Raw genomic sequence first — 21,837 nt, 5'->3', positions numbered from 1 at the left:
GTTCTAACAAACCGTGGCATAGATCTGGAAGGGGTTCTAACAAACCGTGGCATAGATCTGGAAGGGGTTCTAACAAACCGTGTCGTAGATCTGGAAGGGGTTCTAACAAACCGTGTCGTAGATCTGGAAGGGGTTCTAACAAACCGTGTCGTAGATCTGGAAGGGGTTCTAACAAACTGTGTCGTAGATCTGGAAGGGGTTCTAACAAACCGTGTCGTAGATCTGGAAGGGGTTCTAACAAACCATGGCGTAGATCTGGAAGGGGTTCTAACAAACCGTGTCGTAGATCTGGAAGGGGTTCTAACAAACCATGTCGTAGATCTGGAAGGGGTTCTAACAAACCGTGGCATAGATCTGGAAGGGGTTCTAACAAACCGTGTCGTACATCTGGAAGGGGTTCTAACAAACCGTGGCAATGGCCTCCTGGAAACCATCCACACTGGAGTGCTTGTGCTCTCAGCAGAGGGACCAGGGAGGAAGGAGGCCGGCATTCAAAACAAAATGTATAACAGTGTATGAACCACCAAGGGTGTGTGGATCCACTTCAGGACTGTAACAGCTTGACTACCTGTCAAAATTATTACTCCACTCATTTGTTTTTGAAACCACACACTAGATCTTCTCTCCATTCTACCATAGCCAAACCGTTTTCCATAGTAAGAGGGTGGACATTCTCTATCTCAGTGAGGAAGGTGTCAATGTAGTCTCTGGGGTTGCTGGTGTTCATGTCCTGCCTGTGTATTTCCACGTCCTCCCTGATGAGTTCCTCCAGGGCCATATAGTAGCTGAACATGGTGTTGTTGAACATGGATGCAGGGTAGAAGGCTCCACCTGATAAAAGAAAGGGAGGGGATTGACCTGTTTGGTAAATCAGTCTTATGACATCACACATAGATCAGTGCCTCTGCACCTCTTCCCTCTCTTCTGTACCTGTCTCCTTCCTCTCCCCTTGTTCCCCTTTTGCTCTCTTCTTCCTACTTCTCTCCATCTCATCCTGTAGGAAGCACATCTCCTCACAGATGACCCAGGCTAAAGGTTTTCAGGGTGAACAGGGTCGAACCTTCTCTGCTTCCATGGCAGGCTCTTACTCACGAATAGACCTGTAGAGAGGGGGGCATGATGTGACTGACATGGTTTAAACTCCACAAGACTGTCTTGCTAAGCTTAAGTCTAGTCATAACCCACTGGGCACAAACTGGTTTAATCAACGTTATTTCAACGTCATTTGTCAACGTATTGTGACGTGGAATCTACATAAAAAATGCATTGGATTTGAAAAATGTCATGAACATAAACTGTTGTTTTGAGGTTGGAATTCCAACCACAGGATTGTCATCATTGTAACCAATTTTCAACATAGGCAAATCTTGTTTAAAATAGGTTGTATTTGTACCTTTGCAACGTCAGATCTTCAATGTTATGTCCACTATGAGAATAAAACAATAGGCTATGCAGCACCTCCTACTGGAGAGTTGATTTATCTACAGCTATTATTATGGCCTCCCATCCAGGGTTTTAACCAAGCCCAGATCAGATTAGAATCACTGACTACTACCAATGTGCTATTGTGAGAATGATTATTGAGCGATCTCTTAATAACTAAATATAGTCACTGTTGCTATCGAGGGGTAAATGTTACTATTTAGGCCTACAGTATAAAGCATTTGCAAAGTCATCAACAGCTTTTGTTTCAATTCATTCTAGGGTTCAACTAAAAACATACAAAACAAAATGCCTAGGGTTTCAAGCTTCGGTTGATTTCAAATGTAATCTTCAAGTTAATCATTCATATGTTGGATTTACTCCTCAATTACAAGCAAAAATCTAAGTTAAAGAATAGGACTAAATCAAATCAAACTTTATTTAAAAGGCACTTAAAGATTGATTAGATTAGATTTAGTCCTATTCTTAGATTCTTGGTTGAGATGGAGACGTGATTCCAAAATAATAATTATTACTTGTAGACAAACTGGATATTGAATTGTGTTTGGTTGTCAACGCAACCAAATATCAACATTTGAAGGAGATGTATCTTCTGCTTGGATTGTTCCATCTATACCACTGACTTGGTCTGGCTTTAGTTTCGATACAAATAAATAATTGAAATCTAAGTTAAAGAATCAAATCAAACTATAAATGAACTTTACATAAAGTTTCATTTAATTTAGTCATGTTTTTTTCAAGTTTGATTCTTGGTTGAGATGAAGACGTGAATCCAACATGTCAATTATTCAATTGTAGATGAAAAAGAAATAAAGGCAGACTAAGTCAGTAGCACAAAATATATCTCCTTCGAATGTTGATATTTGGTTGCGTTGACAATCAAACACAATTAAATATCCAGTTTGTCTACAACCAAAAATCTAAGAACAGGACTAAATTGAATCGAATCAAACTTGAAATGCACTTTAAATAAAGTTCAATATCACTTTTGCAATACAATAAATAGCCTATTAACTTGTCGACAAGTTAACAAATTATATATTGGATTCACGTCTCCAACTAAACCAAAAATAAAAGTTCAAGAATAGGATTAAGCCAGTAGCTCAGATGAAACAATACAAGCATTAGATATCCTTTAAATGTTGATATTTGGTTGCGTTGTCAACCAAACACAATTCAATATTATTTTTGTAAAACAATAAATAGCCTAAAGTTAAGGCTATCTTACAAACTACACTGAACCAAAATATAAACGCAACATGCAACAATTTCTAAGATTTTACTGAGTTACAGTTCATATAAGGACATCAGTCAATTGAAAGAAATCATGTGGGCCCTAATTTATGGATTTCACATGACTGTGAATACAGATATGCATCTGTTGGTCACAGATGCCACCATTTGCCTCATGCAGTGCTACACATCTCCTTTGCATAGAGTTGATCAGGCTGTTGATTGTGGCCTGTAGATAGTTGTCCCACTCCACTTAAATGGCTGTGGGAAGTGGCTGGCTATTGGCGGAAACTGGAACACACTGTCTTACATGTCGATCCAGAGCATCTAAAACATGCTCAATGGGTGACATCATGGTGAGTATGCAGGTCATGGAAGAACTGGGACATTTTCAGCTTCCAGGAACTGTGTACAGACTCTTGCAACATGGCCGTGCATTATCATACTGAAACATGAGGTGATGGCGGTGGATGAATGACACGACAATGGGCCTCAGGATCTCGTCACGGTATCTCTGTGCATTTAAATTGCCATCAACAAAATGCAATCGTGTTCATTGTCCGTGGCATCTGCCTGCCCATACTATAACACCACCGCCACCACGGGGGCACTGGTCACAAGGTAATCCAGTAATTGTAGTAAACAGTGCCACACTCAGGCAGAAAACTGAATGTTCTATTCTCAGAAAGGCCCATCTTTTCAAAGAAAACCTACTTTAATTATATCTATATTTGAGAAGAATAAGTAGATTTGTTGTGATCACAAGAAAATTCAAATAATTAAGTTAATAGATGACATTCAGTGCTATAAACCTGTCTCCAATATAATCGGATAGTTTACATGTGTGAAAAGGCATCCCGTGGTCTGTTTTGTTAACGAGCTCAATGTACAGTGTGTTCGGAAAGTATTCAGACCCCTTGACTTTTTAACATTTTGTTATGCCTTATTCTAAAATGAATTAAATAAATAAAAATGATCATCTATTCACAATACCCCAGAATGACAAAGTGAGAACATCTTTTTAGAAATGTTTGCAAATGTATTCAAAATAAAAACAGAAATACCTTATTTACATAAGTATTCAGACCCTTTGCTATGAGACTTGAAATTGAGCTCATGTGCATCCTGTTTCCATTGGTCATCCTTGAGATGTTTCTACAACTTAATTGGAGTCCACCTGTGGTAAATTCTATTGACTGGACATGATTTGAAAAGGCACACACCTGTCTATATAAGGTCCCACAGTTGGCAGTGCATGTCAGATCAAAAACCAAGCCATGAGGTCAAAGGAATTGTCTGAGACAGGATTGTGTCGAGGCACAGATCTGGGGAAGGGTACCAAAACATTTCTGCAGCATTGTAGGTCCCCAAGAACACAGTGGCCTCAATCATTATTAAATGGAAGAAGTTTGGGACCACCAACACTCTTCCTAGAGCTGGCAGCTCTGCGAAACTGAGCAATCAGGGGAGAAGGGCCGTGGTCAGGAAGGTGACCAAGAACCCGATGGTCACTCTGACAGAGCTCCAGAGTTCCTCTGTGGAGATGGGAGAACCTTCCAGAAGAACAACCATCTCTGCAGCACTCCACCAATCAGGCCTTTATGGTAGAGTGGCCAGACTGCTTGGAGTTGCCAAAAGGCACCTAAAGGACTCTCAGACCATGAGAAACAAGATTCTCTGGTTTGAATGTCAATCGTCACATCTGGAGGAAACCTGGCACATCCCTACGGTGAAGCATGGTGGTGGCAGCTTCATGCTGTGGGGATATTTTTCAGCGGCAGGAACTGGGAGACTAGTTAGGATCTAGGGAAAGATGAACGGAGCAAAGTACAGAGAGATCCTTGATGAAAACCTGCTCCAGAGCACTCAGGACCTCAGACTGGGGCGAAGGTTCAACTTCCAACAGGACAATGACTAAGCACACATCCAAGACAACGCAGGAGTGGCTTTGGAACAAGTCTCTGAATGTCCTCGAGTGGCCCAGCTAGAGCCCAGACTTGAACTTGATTGAACATCTCTGGAGAGACCTGAAAATAGCTTTGCAGCGACGCTCCCCATTCAACCTGACAGACCTAGAGAGGATCTGCAGAGAAGAATGGGAGAAAATCGCAAAATACAGGTGTGCCAGGCTTGTGGTGCCATACCCAAGAAGACTCGAGGCTGTAATCCCTGCCAAAGGTGCTTCAACAAATTGCTGAGTAAAGGGTTTGAATACTTATGTAAATGTGATATTTCTGTGTTTTATTAAAACATTTTTTGCAAACAATTCTATAAACCTGTTTTTGCTTTGTCATTATGGAGTATTGTGTGTAGATTGATTAAATCCATTTTAGAAAAAGGCTTTGTATTTCAAACACTGGTGGTAACCAGATCAAATCAAATCAAATGTATTTATATAGCCCTTCTTACATCAGCTGATATCTCAAAGTGCTGTACAGAAACCCAGCCTAAAACCCCAAACAGCAAGCAATGCAGGTGTAGAAGATCGATGGCTAGGAAAAACTCCCTAGAAAGGCCAAAACCTAGGAAGAAACCTAGAGAGGAACCAGGCTATGAGGGGTGGCCTCTTCTGGCTGTGCCGGGTGGAGATTCTAAGAGAACATGGCCAAGATGTTCAAATGTTCATAAATGACCAGCACGGTCAAATAATAATAATCACAGTAGTTGTCGAGGATGCAACAGGTCAGCACCTCAGGAGTAAATGTCAGTTGGCTTTTCATAGCCGATCATTGAGAGTATCTCTACCGCTCCTGCTGTCTCTAGAGAGTTGAAAACAGCAGGTCTGGGACAGGTAGCACGTCCGGTGAACAGGTCAGGGTTCCATAGCCGCAGTCAGAACAGTTGAAACTGGAGCAGCAGCACGGCCAGGTGGACTGGGGACAGCAAGGAGTCATCATGTCAAGTTGTCCTGAGGCATGGTCCTAGGGCTCAGGTCCCCCGAGAGAGAGAAAGAGAGAAAGAGAATTAGAGAGAGCATACTTAAATTCACACAGGACACTGGAAAAATACTCCAGATATAACAGACCCTAGCCCCCCGACACATAAACTACTGCAGCATAAATACTGGAGGCTGAGACAGGAGGGGTCAGGAGACACTGTGGCCCCATCCGATGATACCCCCGGACAGGGCCAAACAGGCAGGATATAACCCCACCCACTTTACTTTGCCAAAACACAGCCCCCACACCACTAGAGGAATATCTTCAACCATCAACTTACCATCCTGAGACAAGGCCGAGTATAGCCCACAAAGATCTCCGCCACGGAACAACCCAAGGGGGGGCGCCAACCCAGACAGGAAGACCACGTCAGTGACTCAACCCACTCAAGTGACGCACCCCTCCTAGGGACGGCATGGAAGAGCACCAGTAAGCCAGTGACTTGGCCCCTGTAATGGGGTTAGAAGCAGAGAATCCCAGTGGAGAGAGGGGAACTGGCTAGGCAGAGACAGCAAGGGCGGTTCGGTGCTCCAGTGCCTTTCCGTTCACCTTCACACTCCTGGGCCAGACTACACTCAATCATAGGACTCACTGAAGAGATGAGTCTTCAATAAAGACTTAAAGGTTGAGACCGAGTCTGCGTCTCTGACATGGGTAGGCAGACCGTTCCATAACAATGGAGCTGTATAGGAGAAAGCCCTGCCTCCAGCTGTTTGCTTAGAAATTCTAGGGACAATTAGGAGGCCTGCGTCTTGTGACCGTAGCGTACCGTAGCATACGGCAGGACCAAATCATAAAGATAGGTAGAAGCAAGCCCATGTAATGCTTTGTAGGATAGCAGTAAAACCTTGAAATCAGCCCTTGCCTTAACAGGGAACCAGTGTAGAGAGGCTAGCACTGGAGTAATATGATCAAAGTATTTGGTTCTAGTCAGGATTCTAGCAGCCGTATTTAGCACTAGCTGAAGTTTATTTAGTGCTTTATCCGGGTAGCCGGAAAGTAGAGCATTGCAGTAGTCTATCCTAGAAGTAACAAAAGCATGGATTAATTTTTCTGCATCAATTTTGGACAGAACATTTTTGACCATTGCAATGTTATGCAGATAGAAAAAAAGCTGTCCTTGAAACAATCTTGATATGTTCGTCAAAAGAGAGATCAGGGTCCAGAGTAACACCGAGATCCTTCACAGTTTTATTTGAGACGACTCTACACCCATCAAGATTAATTGTCAGATTCAACAGAAGATCTCTTTGTTTCTTGGGACCTAGAACAAGCATCTCTGTTTTGTCTGAGTTTAAAAGTACAAAGATGATCCCAATAAATTAGGCAGCCTCGTAAACGACGCCCCCCTCTGGTATGTTCTATTGTGAACTGTCTGGGACTCATTGTTTCCCTGTTAACTACTCAAAGATATTTAACTTATTAAGTCAAAGATGTAATTAACTGCAATAAACTGGTCTCAAATGTATTTGCATAACTAGGCTACGCAGAACCACGGTGTACCCATTGTGTAAAATTAGAGTATTTTCTCGCTTTGTGCACAGGGCACAGAGTCATCTAGAATATTATTGTATGCTGTAGCATTAAGATTTCCCTTCACGTGAACTAAGGGCCCTAGCTCGAACCATGATAAACAGCCCCAGACCATTATTCCTCCTCCTGACAGATGGTGAAGCATGATTCATCACTCTAGAGAATGTTCCCACTGTTCCAGAGTCCAATGGTGGCTTGGTTTACACCACTCCAGCCAACATTGTGCATGGTGATCTTAGGCTTGTGTGCAGCTGTTCGACCATAAAAAATGATTTCATTAAGCTCCCAGCAAACAGTTATTGTGCTGAAGTTGCTTCCAGAGGTAGTTTGGAATTCGGCAGTACAGACTATTTTTAAGCGCTATGCCCTTCAGCATTCAGCGGTCCCGTTCTGTGAACTTGTGTGTCCAGACGTTGTTGCTCCTAGATGTTTCCACTTCACAATAACAGCACTTACAGTTGACCGGGGCAGCTCTAGCAGGGCAGAAATTTGATGAACTGACTTGTTGGAAAGGTGGCATCCTATGACAGTGCCACATTGGAAGTCACTGAGCTCTAAGGCCATTCTACTGCCAGTGTTTTTCTAGGCTGATTGCATGGCTGTGTGCTCGATTTTATACACCTGTCAGCAACGGGTGTAGCTGAAATAGCCAAATCCACTAATTTTAAGGGATGTCCACATACTTTTGTATAGACAGTATAGTGCTCATATCGCTGTATTCCAATGGAATATGTCACCACACTGGCATTGTGAAAGGACGCACTCAGAACGCACAGAGCCATCATAGTATTTTGAACGGATTCTTTCATCACTTTGCCATACATCAGGGATGTAAAATGAAAAACCAGGTATACAGACATAAATGAGGGAAGTAGTTTGGGGGTGCAGGCTTGTCCACGGGTAGAAAAAAAACGTTTTGCCCACGCTGCAGACGGCTCTATAGGTCCGCTAATACAGGACTATTAGGCCCAGTGCACTACTTTTGTGAAAAAATAGAGGTGAGCTTGCTGCTCCCTCTCACCTGGCCAGTTGTGAAGCAGCAGTTTACAATCCCCTGTAATGATGTGTATCTTACAGCAATATTGATCCCTTTAGATTCCTTTATTTTATTCCCCACAAAGAGGGTGAGGACGTCTGGGAGCAAACCACCCCTAACAAGTGACCACGCCAGTCAAGGTCTTCACCCTCCACTGCCAGATCCACAATCCCCACTGCTTTCTCTAATGCTGTCTCTACTGATGGTTCAAGCTCACACCACTCCACAAAGGCCTCACTCCTCTTCCACTACCCCCACTGCAGGCCCTGGATCCACTCCCCTCTCAGCCAGTTAATCTAGAGGTGCGGAGGCAGGGGGACACCTAGGCGTCAACAGAGAAGAGGGAGGAGCAGAGGTAAGAGCATTGGAACCAACACTGGAAACAGCACAACAGAGTGAGATGAACCTGAGGACAGATGGCGTACAGTCATTGAAGATTATGTGGAGCCAGTACCACCCAGGTTCAGACCCAAACGACCTGTAGGCCCACAGTTGGACGGTACTCAAACATACCAGCTGTTTCATCTTTACTTCACCACCTCTGTGCTGGGGACACTAATTTGCAATTGTCACAATCGTCGTAAGCATACTCAGACCAAAGAGCAGCGCGATATGGGTTCCACATCTTTTTATTTGTGAAACCCACAAAAACAATAAAGAACAAACTAAACGTGAGTCAATGAAGTGCTCAAAGGCAACTACACAAAAACAAGATCCCACAAAAACCCAGTGGGGAAATGGCTGCCTAAATATGATCCCCAATCAGAGACAACGCTAAACAGCTGCCTCTAATTGGGAACCATAACAGGCCAACATAGAAATAAAACAACCTAGATTACCCACCCTAGTCACAACCCGACCTAACCAAAATAGAGAATAAAAAGGCTCTCTATGGTCAGGTCGTGACAGCAATACCAACAAGTAGGGGGAGAATAACTTGTTAGGGCTAGCTAGCAGAACCCCTCGACAACATCCGCTGAAAAGGCAGAGCGCGAAATTCAATTATTTTTTTTTTTATATTTAACTTTCATACATTCACAAGTGCAATACACCAAATTAAAGCTTAACTTCTTGTTAATCTACCTGTCCGATTTCAAAAAGGCTTTACAGCGAAAGCACACCATATGATTATCACAAGAACACATACAGCCATTTTCCTGCCAAAGAGAGGAGTCACAAAAAGCAGAAATAGAGATAAAATGAATCACTAACCTTTGATGATCTTCATCAGATGGCACTCATAGGACTTCATGTTACACAATACATGTATGTTTTGTTCGATAAAGTTCATATTTATATCCAAAAATCTCAGTTTACATTGGCACGTTATGTTCAGTAATGTTGTGCCTCGAAAACATCCGGCAAATTTGCAGAGAGCCACATCCATTTACAGAAATACTCATCATAAACTTTGATAAAAGATACAAGTGTTAGGGGGGCGGAGCTAGCATGTTGGAGTGAACGGCTGTGCGTGAGAGGCTCCTGCAACTTTTTCGCAAAATAATCTAATTTAACCTACTTTATGGCACTTTTTACAACAAACGTTTCTTTCTAATACAAGATTGTAACTTTTTATATGAAAATGCCAAGTAATAAGCGACCAAACGACAATAAATCCACAGCGGAGGCCTACTCCCCACTAAACCCACTAAATAATTTTGCACGCCCAATTTTTCAGTTTTTGATTTGTTAAAAAAGTTTGAAATATCCAATAAATGTCGTTCCACTTCATGATTGTGTCCCACTTGTTGTTGATTCTTCACAAAAAAATACAGTTTTATATCTTTATGTTTGAAGCCTGAAATGTGGCAAAAGGTCGCAAAGTTCAAGGGGGCCGAATACTTTCGCAAGGCACTGTATGTGTATATTTTAAATCAGTGTAGATTGTTATTCTGGGGTATGAATGTTTGTATGTGTATGTGTGCATATGGATGTATATACATATTCTTTAAATCTATATATGATTTTTTTGTGTGGGTATGTATACGTGCATGTATATGTATGTATATGTGTGTGTGTATGTATATATATGTGTGTGTGTATGTGTATATATATGTGTGTGTGTGTGTGTGTGTGTGTGTGTATATGTGTGTATGTATGTGTGTGTATGTATTTGTATGTATATATATATATATGTATGTATGTGTGTATATGTATGTATGTACGTATGTGTATATATATATATATATATATATAAGTTATATATTTTTATTTATTTTTTATTAAACATATTTTTTTATGGGGGGAACGTTTAATTGAACAAATCCTTGTTCTGATCTCCTGACCCACAGTATGTAAAGGTACGGCTGACTATGTCGGTTGCGGATGGTTTATTTTTTGACCGGCAGTGCTTAGCAATATAATCTTGAGGCTATATCTTGCTTATCTCTGGGATTGACCCAGGATGACGCTTAAATGCGCAATATGTTTAAGTTGCAACTTATTCGGTTTAGGTTTATTAGATGCTAACTGAACACTTAACTCGCTGGAGCCTCCTCAGTTCATATGTTAGTAGAAGTTCTAGGATAGTGAGAGGTGAACGTATAGTTGGGATTTTATTTTTGTTTTACATCTTGTTCGAGGTCGCGCCGTGCTTTTATGGCATCGGCCAGACAATGTGTTTATTATTTTTATTTTTCCCTTTTTTCCCTCCTGTTTGTACATGCCTGTTAAATGTGGGTTGATGGGGGGGTAAGTGTTGGGGAAATTAGGGGAACAGGGTGGGAAGTAAAGGTGCTTGCAGGGGGAGGGGTGGGTTGGATACTGCTCGGGTGTAGGTGCTACATATGCTGATCGTGATGGTTTGGTGCGCTTTCTTACCTTTTTATCAAGTTACATGGTATGCAGGCCACCATAGGAACTACAAACGAGAGGAGGGCGGGGCTTACATTCACTTCCTGGAATGTCAAGGGTTTAAACGAACCAATTAAGAGGGGCAAGGTCCTAGCCCACTTGAAAGCACTCTCGTCTGATATTATATTTTTGCAAGAAACCCATCTGAAGAATAACTCTCATAGCAGACTTAAGTGGAGGTGGGTGGGGCAAGTGTATCACTCTAACTTCTCTGCCAAAACGAGAGGCACAGCGATTCTGGTACGGAAAGGAAATCCCTTTCTACATAAAACCACTATTGCGGATAAAGAGGGTCGGTATGTGATCGCAATAGGAGAAATCCACTCTACCTCAGTAACTCTACTAAATATCTATGGGCCAAACATTGACAACCCCTCTTTTTTCAAAAGAGTCCTTGCCCTGATTCCAGATATCTCCCATACTAACCTGGTCATTGGAGGGGACCTTAACTGTGTGCTAGACCAATATTTGGATAGATCCTCTACCCGGCGAACCCCTACCTCCTATTCAAGCGAATTCTTGAATACCTACATAAAAAATTCTAACTTATTTGATATATGGAGGATCGCTAACCCTACGGGTAGGGAATACTCCTTTTACTCTTATGTTCACAAGGTTTACACTCGAATTGACTACTTTTTTGTTGGATGCTAGACTACTCCCCTATACCTGTAATGTGAGGTATCATGATATTATAATCTCGGACCACAGTCCACTCACCTTCTCCCTGAGATTGGGTGACATTGTACCAAACGAGAGGGTCTGGAGGTTGAATCCTCAGCTCCTCACAGAACCAACATTCTGTGAATATCTTAAAGACCAATTTACATTTTTCTTTGATACCAATGACAAGACAGAGACCTCCCCAGCATTATTGTGGGAAACACTGAAGGCTTATCTGAGAGGCTGTATCATCTCCTTTCAGGCTGCCAGGAGTAGGCAAAACAGAGGAAAACTGGAAGAACTAGAGGGACACATTCACTTACTGGATAGGGAGAATGCTAGCCACCCATCTATGGAGAAACATAAAAAGATGACCTCTTTAAAATTTGAATATAATCAGAGTCTCTCAGCTAAAATTGCTAAATCTTTTCTCTATGCCAAGCAAAAATATTTTGAGTTTGGTGACAAACCACACAAATTACTCGCCAGACAACTTTGAAAAAATGTGAGTGACCGAATGATTCACAGGGTTAAATCTGCATCTGGGGAATTACTCTCTTCCCCCAAAGACATCAATGACAGATTCCGGCAGTTTTATGAGACTCTATATACATCTAAAGCGGATCCTAACCCCTTAATTATGCAAACATTTTTGGAGGACTGTAATCTTCCTGCCCTGAACCAGGAAGATTCTAACTTCCTGAATAAGGAAATATCTCTTGATGAAATTCAAGAAACAATTAAATCTCTAAAGAGTGGCAAGACCCCGGGCCCAGATGGATACCCTGGTGAATTCTATAAAACATTCAGCAACATGCTCTCTCCCTATCTGCACAAAATGTTGATTCAGGCCAATGAGGATGGAGCTCTCCCTTCTACTTTGGACGAAGCGTTCATTACAGTTATACATAAGAAGGGTAGAGATCCAGAAGAGGTAGGGTCATACAGACCAATATCTCTCCTTAATACAGACCAAAAGATTTGAACAAAAACTCTGGCTAACAGGCTTAGCACTTTAATTGGCAAATTGGTCCATTTGGATCAGACCGGCTTTATCCCTAACAGAAACTCATTCTTCAATCTCAGGCGCCTCTTCAATATTATGTATTCTCAGAGGTTACCCAACGTGGACCTTGCCGTCATATCTCTTGATTCCGAAAAGGCCTTTGACCAAGTTGAGTGGCCCTATCTATTCAAGGTCCTACAGAAATGTAATATTGGAGATAGGTTCATAAATTGGATCCAGCTTTTATATAGGAACCCCTGTGCCAGAATACTCACTAACCAATCATTGTCGCCCCGATTTAACCTCAACAGGGGGGCAAGGCAGGGTTGTGCGCTGTCGCCTATGCTCTTCGCCCTAATTATCGAACCGCTCGCTCAGACGATTAGATCTCATGCAGCAATACACGGCTATAATACTAAAGATACTCTAAATAAGATCTCCCTATACGCAGATGACATCCTCCTCTATGTAACAGAACCCCAGGCTAGTATCCCAGCTATTATTGATGTGATCAATTTGTTTTGTACCTTCTCGGGATACAGAATAAATTGGAACAAGAGTGAATTAATGCCCATACGGTCGCAAAATACCTCCTGGCTAGAACATCTCCCATTTAAGTTATCTTCACAAAAATTTACCTACCTAGGAATTGTAGTTACCAAACAATACTCCTTACTATTTAAAGAGAATTTCCCCTCTCTGATACAAAAACTCAAAGCAAACATACTATTTTGGAGAACTCTCCCAATTTCTCTGCTCAGAAGAATTAATGCCATTAAAATGGTCTTCCTCCCACAACTGCTCTACCTATATCAGAACATCCCACTATTCATACCTAAATCCTTTCACAACTGGACTCAATAATCAATCCTTTCATCTGGGATTATAAAACACACAGGATAGGAAAAAACACCTCTGTAAATCCAAGATGGAAGGAGGATTGTCTCTCCCAAATTTTATATTTTATTACTGGGCCGCTAACCTCCGCATTGTTACGTTTCTGTTGGATGACGTACTCCCGGCATACAGCTGGCTTAGTATGGAGCGTGAGGAGTGTCACCCCTTCTCTATTGGCGCTGTGATTTTGTCGCCTGTCAATCTGGAGATGTCACTTTATTGTAACAATCCTATAATACATAGCACAGTCCGAATCTGGAAGCAAATTAAAGTCCACTTTGAGCTTAGACCAATGTCATTCATGCTCCCTGTCGCCAGGAATCCCTCCTTTGACCCTTCTAACCTTGATAACACCTTTGAGCGATGGGGAGAGTTGGCGATAAGTACCATAGGGGATTTATACATAGAAGGGACCTTTGAGTTGCTGAGGGAAACTTCTAATCTTCCCAGAAGTAATTTTTTCAGATACCTACAAATTAGAGACTACGTTAGAAAACACCTCCCAACATTTGGGAATGCTAAAACTTCCATGTTTGACGGATGCATAAAAATATGCCCCACCTCAGATAAACTGATATAGCATCTATATGATGCTTTTCAATCTGTTAGCACACCTTCTACTGATGCCATCAAGGCAAAATGGGAGGAAGAACTAGGGACTGACATCTCGGTGGCAGACTGGGAAGAGAGCTTGGAGTATATCCACACATGCTCCATTAATTCCAGACATCGTCTCATACAATTCAAGGTATTACACAGATTACACTATTCCAAAACTAAACTGCATAGGATATTTCCTGATATTCAGTACACTACTCCACTGCTTTGCCCTATGCTCTAGCTTGCATGGTTATTGGTGTGGAATTTTTAGGATCCTCTCTGAAGTTTTGGAGACTTCAATAGATCCAGACCCGCTTCTGATAATCCTGGGAGTATCTGAGTCCCTAAACGGATTAACCAACCCCCAAAAACAACTAATCTCGTATGGTCTCATCTCGGTAAAAAAACTAATCTTGTTGTTTTGGAAAAGGAGGGAAGCGCCCTCTACCAAATTATGGCTCAGTGAATTGGCAAACACTGTACACTTAGAAAGAATTAGATATATTCTGAACAATAAATGATCAACATTTGATAAAATCTGGCAGCCTTTCGTCTCCTACTTGGACGAGTTGGCGCTGTGAATTTGTACTTATTAACGCACTCTCAATTGTAATATTTTAATCTACCTTTGGGCAGCATGTGCTGGCCCTGCCACCCGAGCAGTTGAGAGGGAGGGGGAATAGGGGATGGGGGGGATAGGGGGGACATCTTCCCTCTTTCTTTCTACGTGTCCTTGTTTTGTATGTCGTGTTTTGTATTATTTGTTCTGCACCCAGAACTCTGGGTCTTGTTGTTCCTGTATGCTCTTTTATGTTTAGATAAGAATTGTATACCTGTCATGTATTTTTTTATTTTTTTTATTTCACCTTTATTTAACCAGGTAGGCTAGTTGAGAACAAGTTCTCATTTGCAACTGCGACCTGGCCAAGATAAAGCATAGCAGTGTGAACAGACAACACAGAGTTACACATGGAGTAAACAATTAGCAAGTCAATAACACAGTAGAAAAAATGGGCAGTCTATATACAATGTGTGCAAAAGGCATGAGAAGGTAGGCGAATAATACAATTTTGCAGATTAACACTGGAGTGATAAATGATCAGATGGGCATGTACAGGTAGAGATATTGGTGTGCAAAAGAGCAGAAAAGTAAATAAATAAAAACAGTATAAAAACAGTATGGGAATGAGGTAGGTGAAAAAGGGTGAGCTATTTACCTATAGACTATGTACAGCTGCAGTGATCGGTTAGCTGCTCGGATAGCTGATGTTTGAAGTTGGTGAGGGAGATAAAAGTCTCCAACTTCAGCGATTTTTGCAATTCGTTCCAGTCACAGGCAGCAGAGTACTGGAACGAAAGGCGGCCAAATGAGGTGTTGGCTTTAGGATGATCAGTGAGATACATCTGCTGGAGCGCGTGCTACGGATGGGTGTTGCCATCGTGACCAGTGAACTGAGATAAGGCGGAGCTTTACCTAGCATGGACTTGTAGATGACCTGGAGCCAGTGGGTCTGGCGACGAATATGTAGTGAGGGCCAGCCGACTAGAGCATACAAGTCGCAGTGGTGGGTGGTATAAGGTGCTTTAGTGACAAAACGGATGGCACTGTGATAGACTGCATCCAGTTTGCTGAGTAGAGTGTTGGAAGCCATTTTGTAGATGACATCGCCGAAGTCGAGGATCGGTAGGATAGTCAGTTTTACTAGGGTAAGCTTGGCAGCGTGAGTGAAGGAGGCTTTGTTGCGGAATAGAAAGCCGACTCTGGATTTGATTTTTGATTGGAGATGTTTATTGTGAGTCTGGACGGAGAGTTTGCAGTCTAGCCAGACACCTAGGTACTTATAGATGTCCACATATTCAAGGTTGGAACCATCCAGGGTGGTGATGCTAGTCGGGCATGCGGGTGCAGGCAGCGATCGGTTGAAAAGCATGCATTTGGTTTTACTCGCGTTTAAGAGCAGTTGGAGGCCACGGAAGGAGTGCTGTATGGCATTGAAGCTCGTTTGGAGGTTTGATAGCACAGTGTCCAATGACGGGCCGAAAGTATATAGAATGGTGTCGTCTGCGTAGAGGTGGATCAGGGAATCGCCCGCAGCAAGAGCAACATCATTGATATATACAGAGAAAAGAGTCGGCCCGAGAATTGAACCCTGTGGCACCCCCATAGAGACTGCCAGAGGACCGGACAGCATGCCCTCTGATTTGACACACTGAACTCTGTCTGCAAAGTAATTGGTGAACCAGGCAAGGCAGTCATCCGAAAAACCGAGGCTGTTGAGTCTGCCGATAAGAATTTGGTGATTGACAGAGTCGAAAGCCTTGGCGAGGTCGATGAAGACGGCTGCACAGTACTGTCTTTTATCGATGGCGGTTATGATATCATTTAGTACCTTGAGTGTGGCTGAGGTGCACCCGTGACCGGCTCGGAAACCAGATTGCACAGCGGAGAAGGTACGGTGGGATTCGAGATGGTTAGTGACCTGTTTGTTGACTTGGCTTTCGAAGACCTTAGATAGGCAGGGCAGGATGGATATAGGTCTATAGCAGTTTGGGTCCAGGGTTTCTCCCCTTTGAAGAGGGGGATGACTGCGGCAGCTTTCAATCCTTGGGGATCTCAGACGATATGAAAGAGAGGTTGAACAGGCTGGTAATAGGGGTTGCGACAATGGCGGCAGATAGTTTCAGAAATAGCGGGTCCAGATTGTCAAGCCCAGCTGATTTGTACGCGTCCAGGTTTTGCAGCTCTTTCAGAACATCTGCTATCTGGATTTGGGTAAAGGAGAACCTGGAGAGGCTTGGGTGAGGAACTACGGGGGGGCGGAGCTGTTGGCCGAGGTTGGAGTAGCCAGGCGGAAGGCATGGCCAGCCGTTGAGAAGTGCTTATTGAAGTTTTCGATAATCATGGATTTATCGGTGGAGACCGTGTTTCCTAGCCTCAGTGCAGTGGGCAGCTGGGAGGAGGTGCTCTTGTTCTCCATGGACTTCACAGTGTCCCAGAACTTTTTGGAGTTGGAGTTACAGGATGCAAACTTCTGCCTGAAGAAGCTGGCCTTAGCTTTCCTGACTGACTGCGTGTATTGGTTCCTGACTTCCCTGAACAGTTGCATATCACGGGGCTATTCGATGCTATTGCAGTCCGCCACAGGATGTTTTTGTGCTGGTCGAGGGCAGTCAGGTCTGGAGTGAACCAAGGGCTGTATCTGTTCTTGGTTCTGCATTTTTTGAACGGAGCATGCTTATCTAAAATGGTGAGGAAGTTACTTTTAAAGAATGACCAGGCATCCTCAACTGACGGGATGAGGTCAATGTCCTTCCAGGATACACGGGCCAGGTCGATTAGAAAGGCCTGCTCACAGAAGTGTTTTAGGGAGCGTTTGACAGTGATGAGGGGTGGTCGTTTGACTGCGGCTCCGTGGCGGATACAGGCGATGAGGCAGTGATCGCTGAGATCCTGGTTGAAGACAGCGGAGGTATATTTGGAGGGCCAGTTGGTCAGGATGACGTCTATGAGGGTGCCCTTGTTTACAGAGTTAGGGTTGTACCTGGTGGGTTCCTTGATGATTTGAGTGAGATTGAGGGCATCTAGCTTAGATTGTAGGACTGCCGGGGTGTTGAGCATATCCCAGTTTAGGTCACCTAACAGAACAAACTCTGAAGCTAGATAGGGGGCGATCAATTCACAAATGGTGTCCAGGGCACAGCTGGGAGCTGACGGGGGTCGGTAGCAGGCGGCAACAGTGAGAGACTTGTTTCTGGAGAGAGTCATTTTCAAAATTAGTAGTTCAAACTGTTTGGGTATGGACCTGGAAAGTATGACATTACTTTGCAGGCTATCTCTGCAGTAGACTGCGACTCTGCCCCCTTTGGCAGTTCTATCTTGACGGAAGATGTTATAGTTGGGTATGGAAATCTCTGAATTTTTGGTGGCCTTCCTGAGCCAGGATTCAGACACGGCAAGGACATCAGGGTTAGCAGAGAGTGCTAAAGCAGTGAGTAAAACAAACTTAGGGAGGAGGCTTCTGATGTTGACATGCATAAAACCAAGACTTTTTCGATCACAGAAGTCAACAAATGAGGGTACCTGGGGACATGCAGGGCCTGGGTTTACCTCCACATCACCCGCGGAACAGAGAAGGAGTAGTATGAGGGTGCGGCTAAAGGCTATCAAAACTGGTCGCCTAGAGCATTGGGGGCAGAGGATAAGAGGAGCAGGTTTCTGGGCATGGTAGAATATATTCAGGGCATAATACGCAGACAGGGGTATGGTGGGGTGCGGGTACAGCGGAGGTAAGCCCAGGCACTGGGTGATGATGAGAGAGGTTGTATCTCTGGACATGCTGGTTGTAATGGGTGAGGTCACCGCATGTGTGGGGGGTGGGACAAAGGAGGTAACAGGGGTATGCAGAGTGGATCTAGGGGCTCCATTGTGAACTAAAACAATGATAACTAACCTGAACAACAGTATACACCTATACAGTATATACCTATACACCATTCTTGTGTGTGTTTAATAAAAATATTTGAAACAAAGATACAAGTGTTATGCACAGAATTATAGATATACTTCTCCTTAATGCAACCGCTGTGTCAGATTTCAAAAAAGCTTTACGGAAAAAGCAAACCATGCAATAATCTGAGTACAGCGCTCAGACACAAAAACAAGCCGTACAGATACCCACCATGTTGTGGAGTCAGTAAAAGTCAGAAATAGCGTTATAAATATTCACTTACCTTTAATGATCTTCATCAGAATGCACTCCCAGGAATCCCAGTTCCACAATAAATGTATGTTTTGTTCGATAAAGTCCATAATTTCTGTCCAAATACCTCCTTTTGTTAGCGCATTTAGTTCACAAATCCAAACTCACGAGGCGCGGATAAGTCCAGGCGAAAGGTTCAAAAAGTTACATTACAGTTCGTAGAAACATGTCAAACGATGTATAGAATCAATCTTTAGGATGTTTTTAACATAAATCTTCAATGATGTTCAATCCGGAGAATTCCTTTGTCTTTAGAAATGCAATGGAACGCAGGTTGCTCTCACGGGCATATGCGTGATCAGCTCATGGCATTCTGCCAGACATCTGGTTGAAACAGCTCTCATTCTCTCCCCCTCCGCCGCCTCAAACAAGGTTCTAAAGACTGTTGACATCTAGTGGAAGCCTTATGAAGTGCAATATGACCCCATAGACACTGTATATTCGATAGGCAATGAGTTAAAAAACTACAAACCTCAGATGTCCCACTTCCTGGTTGGATTTTTTCGCTTTTCGTTTTTGCCTGCCATATATGTTATACTCACAGACATCATACAAACAGTTTTAGAAACGTCAGAGTGTTTTCTATCCAAATCTACTAATATGCATATATTAGCTTCTAGGCCTGAGTAGCAGGCAGTTTACTCTGGGAACGCTTTTCATCCGAACGTGAAAATGCTGCCCCCTATCCCAAACAGGTTTTAAGCAGCAGAGGGGAAACAAGATGCACTGGTAACATGTCACCATGGGTGACATGCTCTCCTACATCTCCCTGGTGATAAACATGGGACTGGCGAAGGTATCAAGACTAGTTGACTAGTGAAAACTGTTTCTTGGCCATCAACTGTACTCTTCACATGAATGACCCACAAAAGGATGAGGAGAATGACAATAAGAAGAGGACTGCAGGGTATGATCCTCTCGCAAGAGTCAAGCCCATTTACATTTATAATTTATATCTGTTTTCCAAATATTTCTTGCAAATAGTTCATCTTAATGTGGGACCAATACCATTTAGGCTTATTCAATGTGTAATAGCAGTGGAATTACGCCATTCTGACAATTTGGAGAGGTTGAAAGGACACTTGGATGCACCCTTTCCATATTATGTCTATATTTGATAAGCTACCCAGGAAAGGGGGGAAAACAGCCCATATTAATATATATAGCCTTAGAAATAAGGTTCATGAAATGAATAACTTGCTAACATCAGATAACCTTCATATATTAGCAATTTCTGAGACTCGGATAATTAATTTGATGATACAGCAGTGGCAATACAAGGTTATAACATCTACAGAAGAGACAGAAATGCTTATGGAGGAGGTGTTGCTGTATACACTACCATTCAAATGTTTGGGGTCACTTAGAAATATCCTTGTTTTTGAAAGAAAAGCAAAATTTTTTGTCCATTAAAATAGCATCAAATTGATCAGTAAAACAGTGTAGACATTGATAATGTTGTGAATGACTATTGTAGCTGTAAATGGCAGCTTTTTTATGGAATATCTACATAGGCGCACCAAGGCCCATTATCAGCAACCATCACTCCTGTGTTCCAATGGCATGTTGTGTTAGCTAATCCAAGTTTATCATTTTAAAAGGCTAATTGATCATTAGAAAACCCTTTTGCAATTATGTTAGCACAGCTGAAAACTGTTGTTCTGATTAAAGAATCAATAAAACTGTCCTTCTTTAGACTAGTTGAGTATCTGGAGCATCAGCATTTGTGGGTTTGATTACAGGCTCAAAATGGCCAGAAACAAATAACTTTCTTCTGAAACCTGTCAGTCTATTCTTGTTCTGAGAAATGAAGGCTAAGAAACTGAAGATCTCGTACAATGCTGTGTACTACTCTCTTCTTAGAACAGTGCAAACGGGCTCTAACCAGAATAGAACTGAGCAAGAGGACAAGTGCATTAGAGTGTCTAGTTTGAGAAACAGATGCCTCACAAGTCCTCAACTGGCAGCTTCATTAAATAGTCCCCGCAAAACACTAGTCTCAACATCAACAGTGAAGAGGCGACTCTGGGATGCTGGCCCGCTAGGCAGAGTTGCAAAGAAAAAAACTTATCTCAGACTGGCCAATAAAAATAAAATATTAAGATGGGCAAAAGAACACAAACACTAGACAGAGGAACTCTGCCTAGAAGGCCAGCATCCCGGAGACGCCTCTTCACTGTTGACGTTGAGACTGCAATGTAGCAGCCACATGGCAAAGTTGCCACATTATGACTAACTGTACAAATCATCCATGGTTTTTGGTAGCTATTGTTAGGTTTGTGCTAATGTTAGCCTTGAGCGTTGAATGTCACAAATGTTTAGGGATAACAAGTATCATTCACTTGATACATGGAGGGACTGTTGTTAATGCTGTAGGTAATGTCTATCACCTTGGGTACGAAGAGCCACACAGAGCCAACCAAAGAGCGGGAAGTCTGTCATATATGAAAATCAGTGCTCTCCCTTTCCATTACAAAGACATGGTTCCCACACCCTGCTGAACACGGGGTTTCGATTAGTTTCAAATACCACCGACACTAACATCTTCACATTATAAAATGACTCCACTGACAACTATAGGGCAAAACATCAGAAACGTCATCACTTATGACCTTTTTAATCTGAACATGGACTGTTTGAAGAGTTTTATCTCAAGTTTTTTGTGATCTGTTCTGGTTGGATTTCCCCTCCAGCCCTTTGATGATGGAGATGGAAACTGACTGGGGTAAAGAAATCAGAAATCTAGAGCAACACGACCAAGCTTCCAGCTCTCACACACGTACACTTTTCATTCACACTCTTCTCAACACACACACATGCTCGTCACAATGGAAGAGGCACATGTATAGCTTCCTAATCAATATCTGTTATATT

The sequence above is a fragment of the Oncorhynchus keta genome, chromosome 1 (assembly GCF_023373465.1).
Source record: "Oncorhynchus keta strain PuntledgeMale-10-30-2019 chromosome 1, Oket_V2, whole genome shotgun sequence".
In the NCBI taxonomy this organism is placed as follows: domain Eukaryota; kingdom Metazoa; phylum Chordata; class Actinopteri; order Salmoniformes; family Salmonidae; genus Oncorhynchus; species Oncorhynchus keta.
The sequence above is the reverse complement of the archived record's forward strand: the minus strand, read 5'-3'. Positions refer to the sequence as shown.